The following is a 6,093-nucleotide window of genomic DNA, read 5'->3' as shown; positions in this document are numbered from 1 at the left end:
TTAAGTCTTCCAATGAGAAATGAATGCTTTTAATTTAGTAGAATTTAGGATGCAAATGGTTTTCAGAATTCAGAGGCTTCCAAAAAGCTTGGAATTTATCTCAATATCAGAGATAAATTATAAGTTATTCATATGTTGTATTGATTTTCGGTAGGGCATTTAATAACACATTAGTTGGACTCAGGTAAGGAATGAGGTATTTTATATTTTAGTAAATACAAAAAGCCACATTGAGCATTAAAAAGCTGTGACCCTCATATTTGCACTAGATATTTCTGTAGTTTTTTTTAGAGAGGATCTCATATTTAATCAGACCTGCATGATTTGTTCTATACATGCATGGCGTGTTCTGTTGCGATAAGTGTAATTATGACTCGCTCTAATTGCATGATGATAGAGTAAACAGTCATGGCAGAACTGTGCTAATTGGTGCGCAGAACAAGTGAGTGTGCAGCTGTTGTGATTTCTTCATCTGCTGGAGATGGAGTGATTGTACTCGTCTAATTAAAGTGAGAGTGTGCGTGTGGCCTGACCCCGGTCAGAGGTGGGCACAAATACATCAAAAACTATTTTGTTACAAAATACAAATACTGGCTCATAAAATGTAACAAAATAAAATACAAAATACTGATGTGAAAAATTTATTTAAATAAAATACAAGTAATTAGTATTTTGAAAATAAGTCTTTTTTTTTATTACTGAAAGGTCAATAACACAAATAGTAGCAATAACACAATTATGACATGTGTAAATTAAAAATGGCGAAGAAGCAAAATAAAAAAGTATGGGCATTTCACTAAACCTCTACAGGGCCTGAAATAGCTCCCTCTGACGTAAATGGCATGTATAGCTAAGTTCATATCAATGGTGTGGTAGGCTGCCCTTAATAGCAAAACGTGTTTGATGTAAGCTACATAGCCATATTATCACCGTTACTCTACTCGTGCCTTAAAGGACAAGTTCGGTATTTTACACTTAAAGCCCTGTTTTAAGATCGTTTCTGATCAAATAGAATTTTTAAGATTGAAATTTGGACACATGCTGGTGTCCCGAGAATTTTCGGTTTCTGTGTTAGCAACCCACCCCCTCCCACCTCCCCACATCCACAATGGTTTCATAGGGGCACTGGAACAATCATTCATAAAAATGCATTAAACTTTAGTTTACAACGACGTGAAACTCACCGAGTGGTCTGGAGTGTTCACTGATATGCTCACACAAAGATCGCTGCAAAAGATGCTTTCCAACAGGTGTTTTACCATTCGTTGTAAAACTGTGGACCTATTTTTCCAAACGCCTCAAAACCGGACATTCTTCCGTTGAGAGCTTGAATAATAGACACTCCAGCCCAGTTGGTGGCGATAATGCACCTTTGCCAATGTTTGGATAGCGTAGCCTATGATACCCCGACTGCATAACTACAGAAATAATTCATACAACCCCATTCCCGTTTCCGTCAGCGGAGTAATACCGCACCTCACAGAACATCCAACACAAGTCAATGGAGTTGGAAAAAAAACTATGATAAAACCTGTTGGAAAGCATCTTTTGCAGCGATTTTTGTGTAAAAATAACAGACCGAGAATTTTCATCACAAAATCAAAATTCCATTTTAATCATAATATATATGATTAATCATATTGATCATAATATGTGTGGGTTTGTTTAATAAACGAGACTCTAACTGCCCTGACCCCGTGTGCCTTTTCATTAGGAGAATCGCGCTGCGTGCGCAATTACTGAAAAACAATAGGATTGATGATTATTTTATACAAAATCAATATCAATATTTCTCATGTAATACGTTTAAAAACGTGTAAAAACTGCAGATGGTGAACGTTATATTGTGAACGCTTTACTTGCTTAGCATGGAGATTTCAGCGGAGTTACGACAGACGCGCTGTTTCATAATAAGTAGGGCCTATGATGTCCTTTTATGAATGACAACACAGTGCATTGGTCTCATAAGGCAAAATTATTTTCTCTATAATGCTGTTCAGTGTGCAATATGTGTGTGTGTAGACTGTATATTTTTCACAAAACACTTTACCTTAAACGGTAAGTTCACCCAAAAATGAAAATGATGTCATTAATGACTCACCCTCATGTCGTTCCAAGCCCGTAAGACCTCCGTTCATCTTCAGAACACAGTTTAAGATATTTTAGATTCAGTCCAAGAGTTTTCTGTCCCTCCATTGAAAATCTATGAACGGTATACTGTCCTTGTCCAGAAAGGCAATAAAGACATCATCAAAGTAGTCCATGTGACCTCAGGGGGTTAGTTAGAATTTTTTGAAGCATCAAAAATACATTTTGTTCCAAAAATAACAAAAACGATGACTTTATTCAGCATTGTATTCTCTTCCGGTTCTGTTGTCAATCCGCGTTCACGAGGCCAGTGACGCTGCTGACGTAAGACGCTGCTGACATGTTATCTGGTCCGCCCGTGTATTCGGGTTCAAATAAATATGTCTGGTTAAAAAAAAATTCAAGTCTTCCCCTGTGTCGAAATCCTTATGCCGAGTTCAGACTGCACGATTTTAGCCCCGATTTTGGCTCGCTGACAGGTTTTGAGAAATCGCAGACAAATGCCCGAAATCACAGGGAAATCGTTGCTCGTTCCCGCGAGTGACAATCACGCAGTGTGAATGAGCAAAGACGTGATCTGAGAGAATCGCCGACGAGTCACCGACGCCCCTGAGATATTTGGCATGCTAAATATCTGGACCTGTCGGCGATTCACAATCCTGCTGTGTGAAAAGTGATCTGACTGAAAACTACATCGGCGATGACCGACAGCCAATGAGAGAGCAAGATACAGGACAGCAGGATGTTCAGGGAGGAGTTATAGACCAGAATATCAGTATTTTAATAGATAGGCCTATATTTACAATTGTATCAAACAGAAACAAAGCACAAACATTTGCATGACCAGCAGCAACAGCAGGACATTTGTAAAATTATTTATTTACCCCCAACTCTCTTTGCAAAACACAGTCCTTGCTCCCCTCGTCTTCCCAACCATTTCCTCCGGCATAAACTGCTTATTTTTCTCATTTTCGCTGCAAATCAGCGCACAGACAATTTGGATCGCAATCTTCTTGTAGGCTATCATTTTTAATTACAAATTCAGTTTCGCGCGAGAACTCCTTATCACTTCTCGTGTTTGTTTGGTTGTGAAACGTAGTTTGCGGACCAGGGAGAAGTTGTCGGCGATTCTTTCTTTTGTAAAGTCATGCAGTGTGAAACCTCCTGTCGCCGATCTATCGTGCAGTGTGAACACACCAGCAACTGAATGTTACCCCAGATAGTCATGCAGTGTGAAAACAACAGTGACACAATTATTTTGAAAATCATGCAGTCTGAACTCGCATTAGACATGTTTGCAAAGATTGTTTTGTTTACAGCGTGCGTCTCCCTCAGACTGTAAACGAAGCTTGGGCGAACCAGATAACACGTCAGCTCGTCTTACGTCAGCGGACTCATGAACGCGGATTGACAACAGAACCGGAAGAGAACACAATGCTGAATAAAGTCGTCGTTTTTGTTATTTTTGGAACAAAATGTATTTTCGATGCTTCAAAAATTTTTAACTAACCCCCTGAGGTCACATGGACTACTTTGATGATGTCTTTATTTCCTTTCTGGACAAGGACAGTATACCGTACATAGATTTTCAATGGCGGGACAAAAAGCTCTCGGACTGAATCTAAAATATCTTAAACTGTGTTCTGAAGATGAACGGAGGTCTTACGGGCTTGGAACGACATGAGGGTGAGTCATTAATGACATCATTTTCATTTTTGGGTGAACTAACCCTTTAATACCGTTTTTAAGAGTACAAAACTCATTCACTTCTTGGAGGGAGCCCGGTCTACAGGGTGTCACATGATTTTCGTGCATCTAACCTGGACATTGCCATTGCCAACATCAGACCGAAAATATGGCAAAATCATTTACTATGGTGATTTTTCTTAAGTATTTAAGTATTTGAAATACTCCAAATACACTCCCTCAAAATATTTTGTTACAAAATACATTTAAATTTTTCCACACTTGCAAAATACAAATTACAAAATACACTAAAGTAATTAAATACGTATTTAAAATACATTTAATTGAAATACTGCCCATGTCTGACCCCGGTAATAAAATATCACACACACACAAATGGAGTCGGAGGCTTTGCTGGAGAATCCAGATCTCATCTGTCGAGGTCCACTCTCATTCTGCAATCAGTGCAGATCACAGCTCTTATTTCACATACACTCTTCCTTCCTTATTCCATTCCTCTTTTAACTATTTCATTCTTTCTCATCTTTCTTCATTTCTTTCTTTCCTGTGCTTCCTTCTTCCCCTTCCTTTTCATTTCTTGCCTTCTTCCTTTGTTTCCTTCCTTCATTCTCTTCATTTCCATCATTTTCTTGTTTCCTTATTCCTTCATTTTTTGGTCTTCCTTCGTTCCTCCTTTCTGCATTGCATCCTATTTTCATTAATATCTTTTTTCCCTTTCTTCATTCATGTACTCTCTTCATTTCCTTCTTTCTTCCTTTCCTTTCCCCCTTCCTTTTCTTGTTTCCCACCTTCCTTTCTTCATTCTCTTTTTTTCCTTCCTTAATTTCCATCATTTTCTTGTTTCCATATTCCTTCGTTTTCTGCTCTCCCTTCATTCCCTTTTTACTCCTTTCTGTTGCTTCTATTTCCTTGCTTCTTCCTTCATTCCATTTCTTAATTTTTTCTTCCCTTCTCCCTCTCCCTTCCTTCTTCACTCACTGCTTCCTTCATTTCTTCAGCATTTATGCTAGATTTCATTCATTTTCTACATTCATTTCTTTTTCTTCAACCCTTTCTTCATTCATGCCCTTTCTTTTTTCTTTCATTCCTTCTGTCCTTCTTTTTCTTCCCTTATTCCTTCCTACTTTCATTGCCTTCTTTCTTGATCCTACTTTTCCTCTTGCATCATGTTTTTTAAGTGCTTGTTGTTAATGTGTCAGTTCCAGTAAACACTCATGTAGCTGCCAGACACTGAGCTGTTGTTATGAGTCTAAGTGATTGGAAATTAAACTGTATGATCTTTTCGCAGTTAAATCAAAAACCCAAGAGATTTATTTGTGCAACTATAGATTTTTCTTTGCGCTTTTTGTGTATCTTCCTTTTCTATAGATATGAGCGATATTTTCTGAAGAAATGTGAGTGGTGCTTATTCATGCTGGGGCCACAATGCTAGTGTTTTGTAGATGGTTGCCATGGCATTGCTATGATGTTGCTATGGTTTATAAGTTACCATACCAAGTGGTTTCTTGGTGGCTTCTTATTGGCTTATTAGTCTGTATGATATTCTGGTTTCATGAAGAACCTTTAACATCCATGGAGGCTTTCCACTGCAAAAAAGGTTCAGATTATTAAAGGGTTAGTTCACCCAAAAATGAAAATGATGTCATTAATGACTCACCCTCATGTCGCTCCAAGCCCGTAAGACCTCCGTTCATCTTCAGAACACAGTTTAAGATATTTTAGATTTAGTCCGAGAGCTTTCTGTCCCTCCATTGAAAATGTATGAACGGTATACTGTCCTTGTCCAGAAAGGAAATAAAGACATCATCAAAGTAGTCCATGTGAAATCAGTGGGTTAGTTAGAATGTTTTGAAGCATCGGAAATACATTTTGGTCCAAAAATAACAAAAACTACGACTTTATTCAGCATTGTATTGTCTTCCAGTTCTGTTACCGTTCATACATTTTAAATGGAGGGACAGAAAGCTCTCGGACTAAATCTAAAATATCTTAAACTGTGTTCTGAAGATGAACGGAGGTCTTACGGGCTTGGAGCGACATGAGGGTGAGTCATTAATGACATCATTTTCATTTTTGGGTGAACTAACCCTTTAAAATGTTCTTCACACTAAGAAAAAATTTTTTTTTTTCGGTTTTAATTCTTTTTAAGGGTGTACCAGGTGGTAATTGTTTGATTGCACAAATCATGTTAGACAAATTAAACGCCAAAACTGAATACTTAACTCCTGTCGTGAAAGTGAAAGTAAATTTGAAAGTGTGCACTTTGTTTTTTGTATGTTTGGTTCTCTATACTTTATT

Source organism: Siphateles boraxobius, unplaced genomic scaffold (genome assembly GCF_051911475.1).
Source record: "Siphateles boraxobius isolate OS27281-9 unplaced genomic scaffold, OSU_SipBor_1 77, whole genome shotgun sequence".
Classification (NCBI taxonomy): Eukaryota; Metazoa; Chordata; class Actinopteri; order Cypriniformes; family Leuciscidae; genus Siphateles; species Siphateles boraxobius.
This window is presented reverse-complemented; position numbering follows the sequence as displayed.